This window comes from Monodelphis domestica, chromosome 2, assembly GCF_027887165.1.
Source record: "Monodelphis domestica isolate mMonDom1 chromosome 2, mMonDom1.pri, whole genome shotgun sequence".
NCBI classification, from domain to species: domain Eukaryota; kingdom Metazoa; phylum Chordata; class Mammalia; order Didelphimorphia; family Didelphidae; genus Monodelphis; species Monodelphis domestica.
In genome coordinates this window covers 30708974-30728606 of record NC_077228.1, presented here as the reverse complement: position 1 = coordinate 30728606, position 19633 = coordinate 30708974, and positions in this window count along the sequence as shown.

The following is a 19633-nucleotide window of genomic DNA, read 5'->3' as shown; positions in this document are numbered from 1 at the left end:
AATGGCCTGACAGGACAGGAGAACTGGACGTAACTCCAGGAGCCTGGGGCTTGAACCCCTGCCAGCAGGGGGACCCTGATAATGACGTATAATCACTCCTAAGAAGTTCCAACCCCTCCTAATGTGACAACATCCCAAAGTAGTTACAATCATTCTGGCAAACACTAATAAAGCTGACTCCTTCTGACAAGGGGGGAAACTGAGGACCCCAAAGCAGTGGTTTGACCCAGATCCATGATAAAGCAATCAGTTAATCAATCTGCAAGCAAACAAAATACATGTACCAGGCTCCTTTCCCATGCCAGGAAAACAAAGGCAAAAGCAAGGCAGTCCTTCCTGCTTACATTCTTCTGGGAGGAGATACATTCACAGATATTCGTATCTATATTCAGAGATAAACAAATACAAAATTGAGAAATGTCAGTCTGGTGGGAGTGAAGAGGATGGATTGGATCAGGACCTAGAACCCAGGTCCCCAGAACCCCTTCTGTCTGTCAGTGCCATTAGGCACTCTACTCACTTGTCCTATAGATATTCGCTTCTTTCTAAAATCTAATCCTGAGGGTCCTACCCAACCCAGGAAGAGAATGACAATTATTAATCATAATAAATTAGTAAAATGTGAGCTAGGTGACTCAGTAGATAGAGTACTGGGCCTGGAGTCAGGAAGACTCCCTCATCTTCCTGAGTTCAAATCCAGCCTCAGAAATTTACCAGATGTGTGACCCTGGGCAAATCACTTCACCTTGATGCCTCAGTTTCCTCATCTTTAAAATGATCTGGAGAAGAAAATGGCAAACCACTCTAGTATCTTTGCCAAGAAAACTCCAGATGGGGCCACAAAGAGTCCAATACTACTGAAATGACTGAATAGCAACAACCAAGGGGAAGGTGCTAAAGGCCCAAAGTCGGTACAGACAAAGGGTATAGAGGGTTTTGAGGAGAGAGAAAATGTTCTGGTGGAGCAAAGAAGGGTCGCCAAAATGGCCCACGATTGGATACACTCCTTATCCTTATATCCTCTGAGCCTCAAACAGTGCCTGGCTTAGAGTAAGAAGGTGCTTAATAAATAGCTTGGTTTGTTGTGTTGTTTTTTTTATTTTTTAATAAATAACTTGTTGATTGATCAATAGATTAACTAATTGATTTGGACCTCAAAGGACGAAATAAATGGAGAGAGGAAGGGAAAGGACATTCCAAAGAGAGCACCAGGAGCTTAGAAGGTCTGGGTCAAATTCTAGGCTATATAGGGATCAGCTTGTATTTCTTTGGTCCATGGAGCATTAGAGTCATGAATCAATGGCTCTATTCTACCGAAGGAAATAGCATGTACATAGGCCAGTATGCGCCATATGCATATATGCAGCTAGGTGGCACTGTGGATAAAGTACTAGGCTTGGAATCAGGAAAATTCATCTTGAGTTCTTGAGTTCAAATCCAACTTCTAATGCTTCCTAGCTATGCAACCCTAAGCATTTACACTCTTTGCCTCAGTTGCCTTATCTGTAAAATAAACTGGTGAAGGAAATGGCACACCACACCAGTATCTTGGCCAAGAAAACCCCAGATGGGGCCACAAAGAGTCAGACATAACTGAAATGACTGAACAGCGATGGGAATTAACCAGAAGATCAAGACCAGGTAGTTTGAGTGGTTGGGCAGGTGGGTGGGTACTGATAGCTAAACAACTCTAGAAAGGTTTCATGCCAAAGGGGAAGAGGAGAAAGTGTAGACCAGGAAGAGGGCCCAGACAACAGAAAGGCAATGGAAGATGGAATTCTGGGCATATCCCTTCAAGAGTCAATAAACATGGGGCAGCTAAGTAATACAGTGGATAGAGAGCCAGGACTAGAATAGGGAGGTCTTGGGTTCAAATCTGAGCTCAGATGCTTCCTAAAACTGTGTGACCCTGGGCAAGTCACTTAATCCCAATTGCCCAGCCCTTCCTACTCTTCTGCCTCAGAACAAATATTGAGATAGAAGGTAAGGGTTTAAAAAAAGTCAATAAACATTAATAAAGTGCCTACTATGTGCCAGGCACTGTGGTAAGGTATGAAATCTTAGATCCAGAGCAGAAGGGGCCCATCTGTTCCAATTCTCTCATTTTACAGTTAAGGAAACTAAGACTTCTAGAGACAAGTGCTTTATTCAAAGTCGCATAGGTAGCAAGAGTCTGGGCTTGGATTAGAACCCAAGGAAGCCAAAATCAGGGGAAAGAAGGAAGGTCCCATAGGCCATGATATTCATAATAGCCAAGGATTGGAAATAAGCTAATTGCCCTCTAAACTGGGCAATGATGGTGCACCTGTGGTGCTGCAATAAAATGGGATGTTACTACAAGGAGTTGAAAGAAACATGGGAAGAATTTACAAAGTGATGCAAAGTGAAGAAAGAAGAACCAGGAGAAGGAGAACAAAAGAAATAATGACTGCAATAATTTTTTTAAAGTAAAAGGCAGCACATTCTGATTAATTGTAGAGACCAATTATGGACCCAGGAATTCATATTTTTTTAATAGTCGACAAAACACAAGTTCCTCATATAATACCTACTATCTGTTGGTTTTGCTTAAATTGTTTGGTTTGGTTTGGCTTGATATTTTTAAACCCTCACCTTCCATCTTAGAATCAATATGGTGTATTGGTTCCAAAGCAGAAGATCGGGAAGGGCTAGGCAATGGATGTTAAGTGACTTGCCCAGGGTCACACTTCTAGGAAGTGTCTGAGGTCAAACTTGAATCCAGGACCTCCCATCTCTAGGTCTGGCTCTATCCACTGAGACACCTAGCTGCTCCCCTTAAATGTTTTTTTTTTCCTAGTCAATCAACAAACAATTATTAGGTGCCTTCTTCGAGTTGGCATTGCACCAAAGATGCAAAACAAAGTCCCTGACCTCAACATTCTCTCAAGACCAATAACATGTGCATGGATGAGTATGAACAATATATACACAAGATAATTTGGGGAGAGGCACAGGCAGCTGGGTGGATTGAGGAAGGGTTCATAAAAGAAGTGATGGATGAGCTGAGTTTTGAAGGAAGTGGAGAACTCGGAGAGGTGGAGAGGAGCAGGAAATGCATCTTCTATGTCAGAACCCGTCTAGAGAGAGTTACAAGGAAGGGGCCAACAGATTTGGAAGGTGTCTAAAGAGAAGGTCCAAAAATGGCCTCTGTGAAAAATTAACCAAATACAATGAGAGGGGCAGCTGGGTGGCTCAGTGGATGGAGAGCCAGGACCAGAGATGGGAGGTCCTGGGTTCAAATCTGATCTCAGACACTTCCTAGCTTGGGGACCTTGGCCAAATCCTTTGAACCCAGTTGCTGGCCCTTATGAATCTTCTTCCTTGAAACCAATGTGTCATATCAATTCTAAGAAGTTACGGGTTTAAAAAAACATACACCCACAAGAGTTTCAAGGCTCTCTTCCATGACTACTTTGCACCGTGCCTCAGTCTTTTGCCACCTGAACTCAGAGCTCCCGGAGTCAAGGGAGAGATCTGCCTCCCCTGGCAGACTTCCTGGAGGAAGGCTCACTCCTGAGCCTGACCTGAGATGCTGCTGGGACTTGAGTGACTAGTTCTGGTGTGGACATGCAGGGTTCCTTCTGTTCTAGAGGAGGGTGGGGGTGGGGAGAGATGGAGAGGGGCTTCCAGGGGCCTGGTGAGCCCCTCAGGCCGCCATTCCCAGAGTCCTTTGGCAGTGGGAGTAGAAGACATAAGGGCAGCCAGGGCTCCCTCAGAGAATGCATTTGCTGCTGGTAGTGAGTCCTGGGAGACCCCAGTGGAGTCTATAAGATTAATCACTGACCTCGTCAATAAAAGGGAATAAACAGTCTAGTGGCACCCACCCCCTGGCCCTTGCCCAGCCTCCAAACACAGACAAAATATGGCCCATTGACCCAACCTCAATGAAAGCCACTGGAGGCGCCTGTCTTTCTGGCTAGCAGCCCCAGGTTCAAGGATCATCCGTGCTCCAGAAGCCCCTGAAAAGCCCTGGCTCATCACCAAGGAAGGGCCCCATGGCCCTGTGATGTTATGGAAAGGATACCACCTATGGCACCCAAGCTTGAGTCGAAATCCTGGGTGTGACTTTCCAGAGAGACCTTGGACAAGTCAACTCCTTGTCCTAGACCTGAGATTCTACATGAGTTTAGACTAGATGACTTCTGTGGTCCTTTCAGCTCTGGATCCTCCAGTCAATCCCCTGGTCCCCTCCAAACAACCTAGATTCTTCCAGGATGGACCCAAGTGTTTGCCCAGGCCACCCTGCCTAAGGATAGGCCCTGGGACAGCTCTGGCCTTAGGCAAGGGGTTACCATAGCTGGGCCTTGTCCCAGGCCAGCCTTGGTTCATGAAACAGCCCTCAGCAGGCGGCTACAAGTTCTAGGGTTCTTGGTATTTGCACACACACACACACACACACACACACACACACACACACACACACTGAATAAGAGTGCTGTCCCCATTTCTAGGATGCATTAAAATTTCCAAAGTATTTTCCTTATAACAACCTATGAGGGAGTGAATAGAAGTATTATCCCCATTTTAGAGATGAGCAAATTAAGGCCCAGAAAATAGCTATTCCCCACACCTCCACAGTTCCTCATTATGTTTACAAGATGCCACATTCAGAATTTCAGTGCTAGAAGGGACCTGAGAGGCACTGAGCCCCGGAAACTATACTGCCTGTCCCCGTCCCAGAAGCTCCAGGGATGGAGAGCCCGTTTCTCTCTTGGGGTAGAGCTTTCCCTTCAGTAAGGGGAAATGTGCTGCTCTCAACGTTCCTCCCGCTGGAGTAGGTCTAGGAGAGGATGCTGCCGAGGCATCTTTCCTTGGGAAACAGGACAATGGACCAAGCTCTGGTCCAAGCCCGTAAGGATGCTTCCCTCGGGCAGTCCTTGAAATATTTGAGTGTTTCTCGCTTTCCACCCATCCACCCCACTGCAGAACAAAAAATGATCTAGCCCAAGGCCCGCCTCTGGCAGGTGGGGAAACTGAGGCCCTTCTTTGTGTGCGTGTCCAAGTGCTCAGCTTCTTCTCCAAGCCGGTCTCTCATTCTGAACCGGGAAGCCGGGGAGGGAGCGAGAGGCCTTCCCTCCAGGTCAGGAGGGGATGCTCCCGGGGGGCTAAAGTGAGGGAATGGCTCCAATGAGCCCCCCTCTGTGGGAAGACCAGCTGGGAGCAGAGGGAGGAAGGGAAGGAGGGACGGCCAGCCCTAACGGGAGGGAGGGAAGAGGCAGAGCCAGGAGCCCCCCGGGAAAGGTGCAGGCAGCTCTTCCAGCCTGGGCTCGCCTTACTGGGGGGCTCCTCCGGCCAGAGAGGGTGGGCCGGAGTCCTACTGGGGCCCTAGCTGGACTGGACCCTGGATTATAATCCGGGGAAGCTCCCTCATCATTCAGGGCTCTCTCCACTGACTACAGCAGCCCACAGCGGTCCCTGTCTCCCTGGGAGGGCGCTCCTTGAAGGCCAGACAAAGGAGCCTCTCCTCCCACCCCACCGCCCCCTCTTTCGCCTCTGCTCCAGGGCATCTGTCCTCATTACCATGACACAGACCTCAGAGCAGGAGCCAAAGCCAAGGGAAGGAGCGGCCTCGGCCCAGCCCCAACAGAGCAGATGTGGCTCCTAGAGACCCCCCAAGCTCATCCTGACCCTGATCCCCATCCATCTCTTCCTCACATCCCTGGGGAAGGGCAGAAGTGGGGGGGGTGGGGGGCCGCTGGGTGCCGGTAGGTCCCCCCATGGCCCCCCCATGAGGACATCGAGGCCGTGAGAGCGATGGGGACGCCTGATAGTCTATTGAGCCGGGGCTCCCCTGGGAGGCTGAGCTCTAGACCTGTGTGAGAACCAGCCACCGGGGCAGAAGAGACCGGCCAGAAGCGGGGACTGGGAATGGATGCTCTCACGGGCCTCAGCTGGTCCCACCACCAGGCATCAGCGGGCCTCGGAGCTGGGAAAGGCTGGCCAGGCCAGACCCCACGGCAGGGCGTGCCAGGCTCCAGGGACCTCCCGGGACAGCAGGAGGGTCCGGCTGCCTAATTGCTATTTCCTCCTTTTAGAAGGCCCTCACCTAAGGCCCCCACCCGGTCTGGGAACCCTTCTGGGAGCCAGCCTGCGGCCACAGAGACAGGGAACACCACTGGGCACTCCTTGGAAGCCGGGAGAAGCCTGGGGCTCCACGCCTGGCTGGGACATTTGTCCTCCTCCTCTCTCCGACCCTCAGTGTCACATCCACCCAGTGGGCTCATAGCCTAGATCATTTCTTTCTTTCTCTTTCTCTAATCCCTAACTTTCTCTTAGCAGAGACACTAATTATCTGCTCCAAGGCAGAAGAGTGGTAAGGCCAGTGAGCTGGGGTTAAGTGACTTGCCCAGGGTCACACAACTAGGAAGTATCTCAGGTCACATTGGAACCCAGAACCTCCCATCTCTAGACCTGGCTCTCCATCCACTAAGCCAGGGAGCTGCCTCCCAAAACAATTCAAAGGGATCAGAGGAAACATACATAGAACCCTACAGACTAAAATTTTTCAGACGTCAACCCAGGAGGGATAGGAGATGCTCAAACGACAATTTTGAAGACATGAAGGAAAATGATTTTGATAAGGAGGAAGGAAGGAAGGAACCAAACATCATTCATTGAGCATCTACTAGGTGTTTTACAAATATTATCCCGAGAGAAAGATGCTATTATTATCTCCATTTTATTGTTGGAAAAACTGAGGCAACAGAGGTAATTCGCTTGCCAGGGTCACAGATAGTGCCTGAGGCCAGATTTGAACTCGGGTCTTCCTGACTTCAGGCCCACTTAGCTGAATCATAGGTGTCTGATTCTATTTATCCAGCCTGACTTGGCCATGAGTATATGTCTTAGAGCATGTCTTGACTGTTAGAGGGACTGTGGAAAACCAGGTGTACAAATGCTCTGTTGCTGGAGCTGTGATTTGATCCAGCCATCCTGGAAAATAATTTGGAACTAATTGGACAAAAGTCTACTAACCTGTGTAAACACCTTGATCCAGCTATAGCATTCCTAGGCCTGTACCCCAAAGAAATCAAAGAAAGAAGAAAAATGCCTGTATACATAGCAACATGTACAGCAACCTGGAAACTGATAAGATGTATACCAATTAGGGAAAGGCTGAACAAATGATGAATGTAAAGAGATGTTAACGCACCATATAAATGATGAAAGGGCCATTGCAGAGTGAACTGAGCAGAACCAGGTGAGCAATTGATACAGTAACCACAGTATTATTAAAAAAAAAAACAACTTTCGGAAAGTTCTGATAAAGTTAACCCATTTCATAATAGAATTTATTAGTAATAATTATAGATTTTGTACTATCTGAGCTTGGAAGAATAATCAATGAATTTGTGCCTTTGCTTATACTTAGAAAGAAAAGTTACTCTGAAAAACTGATGAATGCAATGACCAACCATGACCCCAAAGAAGAGGAGAAATCATGGTATCAAGAGACAATAGAGTCAAGAAACAGAGTGAGACACGCATTTTCAGACCTAGCCAATATAGATATTTGTTTTGATTGACGTGCATGTTTGTTACAAGAGTTTTGTTTCCTCCTCACCCCCAGCCCCATGGGAGAAGGGAAGGTGAGAGAGGCAGATAGCAATAGAATTGTCCCCCCTAAAAAAAAGAAAGAAAGAAAGAAAGAAAGAAAGAAAGAAAGAAAGAAAGAAAGAAAGAAAGAAAGAAAGAAAGAAAGAAAGAAAGAAAGAAAGAAAGAAAGAAAGAAAGAAAGAAAGAAAGAAAGAAAGAAAGAAAGAAAGAAAGAAAAAAGTGGAAAAGGGTAATAAAACATTTTTAAATGCATGAAAGAGAACAAAGGAAGGTCATAAAGAATCATAGCCAAGCAGGACAGTTTTGAAAGTTGTACTGAATTTATATATACTTAAAAGGAAAAGCAAATTGTACATAATATTCATAGTTTCACATACAATCGTTTTTTCTGTTCTCCTTCGAATATGGAAACGCTTGTTTTATTTGGTATTTGGTAAGTTCGGAATAATTTTTTTCCATAAAGTATACATTCTGCCTGGGAAGCTGGGCCACAGACTGAGCTGCATCTTTTTTGTTTGTTCTTTTCTGATCTTTTGCAAATGAGGACCTATCTCAAGATGGACAGAACCAGGTTTAGAGGTGACCTGCTAAATGATTCTAAAACAGAAAACAAGGATTTGAAGATTTTTGTTAATGTTTAAATGCCAGACATTCAGGATGGCTAGTTTAAAGGCATGGAGATGGAAGATAGAATGGCATGTATGAGGAACAGAGAGGTCTGTTTGGCTGCATCACAAACCAGGGAAGAAGAAATAATGTCCAATGAGGCTGTCCTCATTGTCCATTACATATGGACAATTATATACGGATAATAATGTCCATAGATAGGTTGGTACCATATTGTGAAGGACTTTAAAAGCTCAATAGAGGATTTTGTCTAGATGGTAAAGTGCTTGACCTGGAACCAGGTAGTCCTGAGTTCAAATCCAGCCTCAGATACTTACTAGCTGTGTGATTCTGACAATCAATTGGATATGTGGGGTGATCATTCCTGGGAGATGGGAAGGATGGTGGTACCTTGGACAGAGAAAAGGATTATGGGGAACAGTGAGTTTGGTTTTGAACTTGCTGGGTTTAAGATGCTGACAGAACATCCAGTTTGAGTTGTCTAATATACAATTGGCGGTACGAGACAGAAGCTTGGGGGAGAGATAGGCTGGCTCTGTAGATTAGAGACCCATCTGTAAAGATGGTAGTTTAAACTCCTAAGAGATGACATTACCAAGAAAGCCTGTGTAGAGACAGAAGAGAAAAGGCCAGGACTTTGGGGAGCAACCATAATTAGGGGGTATCATGTAGATAACAATCTTGTAAAGGAAACTGAAAAAGAATGGTCAGAGAGTAGGAAGAGAACCAGGAGAGACCAGTGTCCCAGCAACCCAGACAGGAGAGAGAGAGTGTTCAGGAGGAAAAGGTAGGCAACAGTCACCATTTAGATAATCTTTTATCATATGGCATCAAGCCCTAGGCAGCTGAGTGACACAATAGAGTCTTGAACCAGTCACTTCACCGCCATATGCCTCAGTTTCCTTAACTGTAAAATGAGGATAATGATAGCATTTACCTCCTTACCTCACTTTGTGAGGATCAAATGAGATCACATTTGTAAAAGTACTTAGCACAGTATTTGGTCCACACGGAGCAGATAGTTAATAAATGCTTGTGCTCTTTCCTGCACCCCACAAGTAAGACATTTTTTGAGCTGCAGGAAGTAAGTCATAGCATCCCAGAATAAAGAGGCGAGAGTCCCTCTGTCCTCTGCCCCTCTGTCCCTCTGTCCCCAGACCTCATAAGGATTCGCTGAAGGAACTGGGGGCGTTTAACCTGAAAAGGAGAAGGTCTGGAATATTGTACTCAGTTTAGGGCATTGCATTTTAAGATGGGCGCTGACAAGCTGGAAAGCATTCAGAGGAGGGCAATCGAGGCGATAAAGGGCTCTGAGCCTAGACCACATGGGGATCAGCTGAAGGAGCTGGGGATGTTTAACCTGGCAAAGAGAAAGCTCAAGGGAGACATAGCTTCAGTCTTCAACTACTCAAAAGGTTGTCATGTGGAAGAGAGATCAGATGAGGCTTGTTCTGTTGTCATGCAATTGTGCCTGACTCTTTGTGACCCTGTGGACCATGGCACACCAGCCTTCTCTCCTACTCTCTCTCTGGAAGTCTGTCCAGACTCATGTCCCTTGCTTCCATGACCCTGTCTACCCATCATCCTCTGCCTTTTCCCTTCTCCCTTTGCCTTCAAATTTCCCAGCAACAGTCTTTTCCAACGAGTCCTGTCTTCTCACTCTGTGGTCAAAATATTGAAGCTGCAGCTTGGGCATTTGTCCTTCCAATGAACAGTCTGAATGAATTCCTCGAAGTATTGACTGGGTCAGTCTCCTTGCTGTCCAGGGGACCCTCAGAAGTCAGGCGAGGCTTAGCGGTACCAGGAGCAGTGCAGGAAAGTTTCAGAGAGGCACATTTATCAAAACTTTCTCGTAATGAGATCACACTCTGACTTCCCCATCCCTGGAGGTTTCAACAAACTTCTATCAAAGGGGAGTCTCTGCCCAATGAGAGTTGGACCAGGTGCCCTCAAATCCTTTGAGGATGGAGATGATGTCATTGTGTGACGACGCCATGGCCAGCACGGTGGGACCAGGGAACCCAGCCAGGCAGCCAGCCTCACTGCCTGGCTTGGGATCTTGGCCAACAAGCCTCTCTCTCGCTGGGCCTCAGCTTCCTGGACTCTTCAGAGGACAAGGTCAGTCTGTCATCACTCTGCAGAGAAGCCAAGGCGGGAAGAAGGTAGAGCCCTGTGGAAGGTGTGATCAGCATGGATTTCATCGTGGGAATTCAGAGACCAAGAAGGGTCCGTTCTAAGTTCTGGAACTGGCACTAGAAGTGGGGAGGGGGCACCAGTGAGAAATCCCATCCTGCTGTGAGTATAGCCTTGTGTCCAAAGAGAGAAGGAGTGCAGGAGGAGGCTCTTTGGGGAAACAGAGGGAGAGAGAGACAGAAACAGACAGGGGAGAGGGACAGAGACAGAATGTTTAGCTCCCAGCTCCAGAGGCATCAGCTGTGGTGACAGGGAGGGAGAGGACCTTGTGAGGGAGCAGAGGGAGTGTTGGCCAGAGATGTGCTATCTGCACCATCGACCCATTGAGCTTCCTTTCTGTGAACGGATCACATCCTGTTATTGTGTGGACACTAAAGAGGGGAGGATCGAAGCAACAACGAGGGGTGGGGAGCAAGGCACCTGGCAGAGAGCCAGGGAAGGAGACAGAGAAAAAGGAAAGAAGAGATACAGAGACAGAGACAGAGACCAAGACAGACAGACAGACAAAGACGGAGAGATAGATAGAGAGACAGGGAAACAGAGGCAGAAGCAAACACTTGCCTCATGTAAGATACTTCATACAAGTCACTTCACCCCTGAGCCTCAGTTACTCATCTGTAAAATGGAGATAATAATACTTATACTACATACCTGGCAAGGCTGTGATGTGAGAAGCCACAAAATATAATTATATGTCTCTCAGCCTCAGTTTCCTCCTCTGAAAAAAGGGAGAAATAATTCCCTACTTTATGGTGTTGTTTTGAGGATCAAATGGAATCATTAGGATAAAAGTCTTAAAAGTTGCAAGTCTGTGAATATTAGCCACTTTTATTTATCTTTATTACAAGGATGGGGTGGTATCTCAGAAAGAGCAAGGGATCGTTAATTAGGAGATCTGGTTTTGAACTCTACTTGTTCTACTTGTATGACCTTGGACAAGTCACTGAAACTCCTCTGAACCTCAGTGTCCCCACCTGTAAAAATAAAGTTAGATGTTCTTTAGAATCCTTCTAGTATCCAATGGTTCTCAGATTTTGTCTATAAAACACACGTATGACTACTGTAGCCCAAAGTTGGGCAGGGTGGGTCCAAAACAAGAGGACAGTTTGCTGTTTTTCAAAGTATGCAGTAGATAAAAAGTGGGGAAGATGAGAGTGAGAGCACTTGATAAGGGGCCCTCAGATCTCCTATCATCTCTCCCTTAGGGAGTGGCAGAATTGGCCTTCAGTCCTGGGGGCCCTGAAGCCCTCCCCAAGCAGATAACTCAGCCAACTGTATTCCTGTCCCTTTGAAATCACCTCCCTCCTGACACTGTGTGTGGGGGAGGGGGGTTGGGGGGGGTATCAATACTCAAGTTAAGACCAAAGTCCATGGGCCAGTTTCTTCTGCTACACTCCAGAGGTCATTGGTCAAAGTAGAGATGCAAGCTGGAGTCTGAAATAAATCTGTCTCTCTGTCTGTGTGTGTGTGTGTCTCTGTCTCTCTCTCTCTCAGATTAGGAAACAGACCCATAGCTATCAGTGCCACACCAAGGAGATCCAACCTTCCCTAGAAAGGAAAACTAGGAAGGAAGAAAGAGCTTGAAGGTAAGACTTGGCAAGCCAGATGGGTTCTAGAATTACATCCCCTTCAGGGGCCTCCATTGAATCTAAGAATGATTTAGGGGGAAGAAACTTCAAAAGCACCTCTGATCCAACCTTTACGGGACCAAGCCTACTCATTGTCCACAAGTAAACACAATATGTCAGACTGGAGAAAGAGATTAGAAGATAGAATATAATGTCAGAGCTGAGAAGACTCTTAGAATGTAAAACTGGATCTACTACAAACTGAGACCCATTAGTGAAGCAAGGCAATTGTAACCTTTCCTAAGTGACCCTCCATCTGACTCACATCAATGCTTCCAAACTTTTTCATCCCTCTTCAAATTTTCCATAGCTCCCATGTCCCCATTCTCTCAAATAAGTACCTGATCTCATATTTCACTGGGGAAAATGAGGCCATTCACCCAGAATTCCTCTTGTCCCCTCATCTTCATTCATGTCACTAAGACATCCTTCAACCTTATCTCAGGACAAGAGATGGCCTTACTTCTTTCCAAAGCAAACTCTTCTACTTATACAAGTTATCCCATTCTTTCCCATCTTCTCCAGCTGATTGCTCCCTCTATCATCCCTACTTTTTCACTTAGCGTCAATCTCACCATGTCTGTTGGCTACTCCCTCTCCAACATGCTTGCCCATTCTTCTCCCATCTTGATCTATCCATCCATGCTAGCTTTCATCCCACATCTCTTCTTCCTTTCATGACTAAACTCCTTGAGAAGGTTGACAATCAATGCCTCCATTTCTGGATCTTCATTTAGGTCATGCCCTCGAACCTTGGGTGTCCACCAAGGTTCTCTCCTGGGTCTTCTCTTCTTTCTCCATTTATACTATTTTGCTTGATGACCTCATTAGCTCCCATGCTTTCAATTATCATCACAATGAGGATGACTGTGGAGTTTCTTTGTTCAGCTGTAACCTTTAGTCTCACATCTCCAATTGCCTCTTGGACATCTCTAACTAGATGTCACTATGTTCAAAATCAAATTCATTATTTTTCCCTCTAAACCCTCCCCTTTCCTAAGTTTCCTTTTTCTCTCTAAGGCTCCAGGACTATTCTAGTCCCGCAGACTCACAACCTATGAGTCATCCTGAACTGACTCTCTCTCACCTCCCATATCCATTCAGTTGCCAAATCCAGTCATTTCTACTTTCAAATCATCTCTCTCCCCTCTGACTCCAACACCCCAGTATTGCAGTGCCTCATCATCTCCAATTTGGACTATTATAATACTGCTGATGGGTCTGCCTGCCTCAAGTCTCTCCCACTCCAGTCCCTCCTCAAGTACCAAACTGATCTTCTTAAAGGGCAAGTCTGACTATGTCAACACTACCACATTCAATCAACTCCAATGGCTCCCTATTGACTTCAAGATTGAATACAAAATCCTCTCTTTGGCCTTTAGACTCCTGGCTAGTTTTCCTGGCTTTTTATGCCTTACACCCCCTCCCCAGCCCCACTAAGTATTTGATAATCTAGGAATATTGGCCTCTTTGCTGTTCCTTACACAAGACCCGCCATCCCCAGATTATGCTTTTTCAGTGGCCATCCCCCATGCCTAGAATTCTCTCCCTCCAAATCTCCTCCAAATTTCCCCTGGCTTTCTTCAAGTCACAACTAAAAGCCCAGCTTCAAGAAATCTTTCCTCGTCCTTAATATTAGTGCCTTCCCTCTGGATCTGCTCTCAATTTATCCTGTCCATATTTTGATAGTTCAAAATTGTTTAAACACTATCTCCCCCATTGGAGCTACTTGAGAGCAGGGATAGATTGTCTTCCTTTTTCCTTTCTTTGTACCCCGTAGCCCTTGGTATAGTGCCTGATGGTGCTCCTAAATGTTGTCTTACTGTGAGAGCTTGGGAAGACCCTTAGAACATAAAATGGTGGAGGGGAGAGAGGGGAGAGCCATATTTCCATCTCCAGGCAAACAAACTCCAGTCAGCAGGCATCAATACTTGGCATTGGGTCCCCACTGCTTGGAAGAGGCCAGAGAGTGGGTACTATGCAAAACAGAGGATGGGGCATTATTATAGTAAGATAATTAAAGTAATATCCCATCTCTATATCTCCTTCTCTGCCAAACGCCTCAAAAACATCATCTAAAACTAGTGTCTCTACTTCCCCTCTGTTACTTTTTTCCTAGCACTACAATCTGACTATCTGACCTCATCACTCAGCTGAAACTGCTCTCTCCAAAGTTATCAATGATCTCTTAACTGCCAAATCTGAGGTTCTGCTTTAGAGCCTTGCCATCCGGACTTCCAGCAGCAGCTGACATTGTTGACCAACCTCTATATCTCCTGGTTCTCCTCCTACTTTCTGATCCATCTTCTGGCTCCTTTGCTGATTCATCACCCATGTCACTGATCCCACTAACTGTGCATGTCCCTCAAGGCTTTCTCCTGGGCCTCCTTCTCTTTCTCAATATACTCTCCTTTGTCGACCAGTGATTCAATTACCATCTCTGGGCAAATAACTTCCAGATCTCTTTATCTAGCCCTCATCTTTCTCTACGTCAAGAACTAGTCTTTGGACATCTCAAACATGACATCTATAGACATCTCTAGCGCAACATGTCCAAAAAAGACCTTCTAAAACTCTCCTCCCCTCAAACCCTCCCCTCTCCTAAACATCCCTATTTCTGTCAAAGGACTGTCATCTCAGCCTCCCATGTTGACAGTGTCATTCTTGAGTCCCCCCACTCGCCCCAAAATCCAATGGGTAAATCCTGTCATTTTCACCACCACAATATCCCTCATATATGTCCCTCCTGTGCTTGAATTTCTTCTTCTGCAAAATGAAGGAATAGAATCAGATGGCTTCAAAGGTTCCTTCTAGCTCAAAATCTAGGATTGATTATTTCTCTTCCCATCGCCCCCACTCTGGTGCAAGCAATCGCCTCATCCCTGGACCATTGTAATACCCTGCTGGTGGGTCTCCCCACAGCAGCCCTTCCTCCCCTCAGCTGCCAGAAAGATCTTCCTAAAGCACAGGTCTAACCATGTCCCCACCACCACTCTTCCCCTACTCAATAAATTCCTTTGGCAGCAGTTTGTACTTGCCTGAGTAGTCCAAGCATCCTTCTGCCTTTGACTTTTCTTTCCTAAGCCCCGGTACCAAATAGAAGTACTGAAAATGGACTTCCCAGAACTTGAGGATGACCTTACCTTGGATTTCCCAAGTTTCCCAGCTTTGCACGAGATAAAGAGCTCCGTAGGAGCTAATCAGGCACCTGCCTCCTCCTAGACCAGGTGCTTCTGGGAAAAGGCAGAGGACATTCACAGAGGTATGTCCCAACTCAAAAGGACACATCATTCAGGACAAGAAATCTGGATTTTGCCAGGTAGACTATGGTCTAGGGTAGCCAGGCCAGGACAATGGAAGGAGAATGCTTGCTTTATGGCCCCTACAGAGTGATGGGCACCTTGAATGCTCATTTTTCCATGCCGGTTGGTGGGTTCCTATGTTTCTTATCTTCTTCAGTCCCCTTCAGGGTTAGATAAAGGTTGGGCTGTGCCCAACACCCATATTTTATGCTGAAATGTGTAGAGGGGACACTGTTACATATTTTGTGGGAAAACCTAAAGACATTGTGGAAATTTCCCAGAACAATAAACTAGAGAGAAAAAATGACTTCTAGGATGAGGTCTCATCCTTGTGAGCCCAACATCCTGAGAAGACCTTGGGTCCTTGGTCATGAAGTGACACTGGCAGCTGAGGAACAGCTGAACAGCTACAGTCATAGGACATTGGAGACCAACTAATTTGCAACCCTTTCCTTCTCCAGCTAGGGAAACTAAGTCCCAAAGTACATGGAGTAAACAGTTCTGCCATTCACTACTTGTTTAACTTTAGACAAGTCTCTTTCCTTCTCTTGGCCTTGGTTTCCCCATTAATTAAATAAGAATAGTTGTCAAATTTAGGGAAGAGTTTGGATGGAAGGATGGATAGAAATGGTTTTTTACAATACTCATAGCTAAGGGGGGGGGGGCGGCAGCTGGGTGGCTTTGTGGATTGAGAAACAGATCTAGAACTTAGGTTCAAATCTGGCTTCAGACACTTCCTAGCTGTGTGACCCTGGGCAAGTCACTTAACCCTCATTGCCCAGCCCTTATCGATCTTCTGCCTTGGAACCAATCCACAGTATTGATTCTAAGATGGAAGGTGAGGGTTTAAAAACAATACTCATAGCTTAAAAAAACTAAGGGAGGTTATAGACAGATGGAGTCAGGGAGAATCAAATATGGACTCCCTTGCCCCCACAATCCTCTACTACAATCCATTTCCATGCTCTCCCTTCAAACCTGATCCTGCATGCTGAGTGGTAGCCATGGGACATTGGAATTGCCTGAGTAGTCCAAGCATCCTTCTGCCTTTGACTTTTCTTTCCTAAGCCCCAGGACCAAATAGAAGTACTGAAATGCTTTTTGGTCAAAGACTCTGGGCCATTGGAGGTTTGGATTTATATGACATTTTCAGAACAAGAGCTCACAGCTGGTAGGAAATAAAGTCAGGGAGCATGGACCAATGGCAAAGGGGGGAAGGGTACAAAGTCTCTAAATAGTAACCATGAAGACCTCTCCAGACAAGAGAAGATGAACTCTATAGCCACATCATCCAGCTTGCTGGAAGATTTTTGGCAACCACTTCTATCTAGCCCTGGGTGCATATCAGAGTTCTAAAAAAGGAGTCTGTCCCAGAAAAGTGAGACTCTAGAATCCTCTGATTATTTAGGGTTTCTTTCAATACTAAAATCCTATAACTCTAAGTGGATTTGCCTCAAGGTCAATAAGCAGCAAAGCTGGGGTCTGAATTCAAGTCCTCTGACCTCGTTCCAATCTATGCTCTGGCACAAATTTGTCATGTGACTTTGGGCAAGTCATGGTACCTCTATAAGCCTCAGTTTCCCTATCTGTAAAATAAGGATGATAAATTTTCTAAAAATTGAACCACCTCCCTTGTAGGGCTATGGTAAGGGGGGCAATTTGTAAACCTTACATGATCCAGAAATGGTTCTTCCTATTGTTTCCCACCCTACCTCTGCCAGGGAAGCTGTTTGAGAGAAGGAAGCAAAGGAGGATGTCTGGAAAAGGAATCACAATCACAGAATTCTGAACTAGAAGGGGCCTCAGGGGCCACTCGTCCTGCTGCAAACCCTTGAGGAATCCTCTCTACAATATCCCTGAGCAAGTGATCATCTCATCTCTGCCTGGTGCTCTCCAAGGATGGAGAAAGCAGTTTGATAGCTCTGATTGTCACAAGTTTTCCTTATATCCCCCTTCCCACTGCATTGTTCCTGGTTCTGCCCCCCACCTGGGGGCTACAAGGACAAGGCTAGCCCCTCTTCTAATTGTCAGAACAAACCTATCGGGCCATAGAATGTGAAAACTGGAAGAGACCTTGAAAAAAAGCTGGTCCAACCTATCTCTGAGGAGGGATTCTGCTTTGCCAAGTAAAAAGTGGTCCCCCATCTCCCCTTGATAGCCCTCCCAACCCTACAAAGCCTTCCCTTCTTCCCACCCTCCCCAGCACAAAGATACCACTGCCCAGGAGACATGGCCACTCTGTAAAACTTTTATTTAGAAATCTTATTCCCCAATATATTCCTCATACACAGACACTCTTGTGTGCACACACACACACATACACTCATACACACACTCACACACCCAAGTGCAAGCACACTCATCTCCACCAAAAGGCCTTTTCTCTCCAGAGTAGCACTCCCTAGTGCTTGCCTCAGTGGTCCTCCAAGGCAACAGTACCAAGGGTGATTACTCCCTCTCTTCAAGGGAATGCAGACACCAGCCAAAAACATCCCATACAGTACATGGACCCAAGGAACTGCCCCTGGAAAATGTGGGGAGCCACATACGTACACAGACATAGGGCAGGGACCAAAGGGAATCCGGGCTCCCAGGGGGCCAGGTACCATTGAAATCACAAGTACAACTAGACCCACTCCCAAAACTTGAGACCAAATGTAGCTGACAGGCTACAGCCACTGGGTTTTGTCTCATTTGGGGAAATTCATAAAGATTGTACCATCATGTCTTTCAGCTACACACACATACACACAGAAAAAGAGAGAACATTAGTGAAAAAATAGGCAATTTCCCCAAATTGTCACGTTGGCCTTTGCTCTCAGAATGTTTTCTATCATGACATTCTTTTCCATCACCCTTAGAATGTTATTTATATTGACATTGTTTTACATACTAAGTGCTATTTTCCCCCAATTGAATGTAAGTTCCTTGAGGGCAAGCACTGGTTAGTTTTCTTGTCTTGTATCATAAAGGAGGTGCTTAATGAATGTTTGTTGGATGGGACTTAATTGTTCTCCTAATTGTTTTAATCTTTTTCTTTACTTTCTTCCAGGATAAGAAAAAATCAAATGATTTTTGAGTCTCTAAAGCCTTGGTCACTTCCTTCCCCACTATGAATGCGGCTGGATGGGTCCTCTACTACAATCCATTTCCATGCTCTCCCTTCAAACCTGGTCCATTCTCTGAAAACCTCTCTTCCCTTCCCACTCCCTTTTCCACACACAGACAACACACCTCAGCCTAAAAGAGTGAACGTGTCCAAATGTACCTGTTGGCCAGTATCTCATGGCCGCAATTATCCAGAAAGTTCAGGCAGAAATGGGTCAGGGTCTAAAATGACCTGGAAAATGTGCATGTGTGGAGAACAAGAGAGAATTCACTGTCGCTCAGAAAGTTTGAGCTACAGCAAGAGCCAATGGGTAGACCTTTGGAGAAGTCACTGGGGTGGAGAGGATGCTCATAGTAACACTGCCTTTTGCTTGCCCCTTTGTTTTAATCTTCCCCAATGGGTTTTCCCATAACATCATCTCTTATGAGCCTCATGGCCACCCTTAGAGGGAGACTGGATGCTATCCTAATTAGACACATGGGAGAATTGAGTCCCAGAAAGGATAAATGACTGGCTAAAAGTCACACAGTAACTCAGAAGGGAAGTGCGGGCTAGAATCCAGGTTCACAGCCTCCATCTATACCACAACCCCTCCAGCAAGCCATATGGTTTCAATTGACCAAGAACCAAGCTCTCTTCCTCTTCCTGGGAATTGTTTTTAAGTATTCTTTGGTCCACATCTCTGTCCGTTTGGCGGGTAAACCTATCTGGTTGAATCTGGGCACCGAGTCTCAAGCTACTTCCTAGCTCTCTCCTGGCTTCCATGACTTCTTTGTCTGAACATGGGAGCCCCTTGGGAAGGGGAGCATAAGGTATGGAGTACAGAGCAAAGGAAATAGGAGGCCCAGGAGAGGCTGAGGCTGTTCCCACCTTACAATTGACAGGACAACGGAGAAATTATTTCACCTCATTTTCTTCATCTGTAAAATGGAGACTATTGGACAGAAAGGATTAACTAAACCTTGGAGGCTGTAAAATAGAAATAATCCAGGTGAGTCAGAGGAACAGGGTCCAGGGCGCTCAGAGCAGAGTCGGTATAGAAACTCTGAGAAATCCTTAGCACCCTATGCTAAGCCAGGCTAAACCTCCTGCCCCCTAAGGCGAGGCTCTCTGCTGCCGGACCATGAACGGGCTGGTCATCTGCTCAACTCTACAGCTGTACCTTGGTGCCTGCTGTCTGGCAGAGAGCAGGTAAA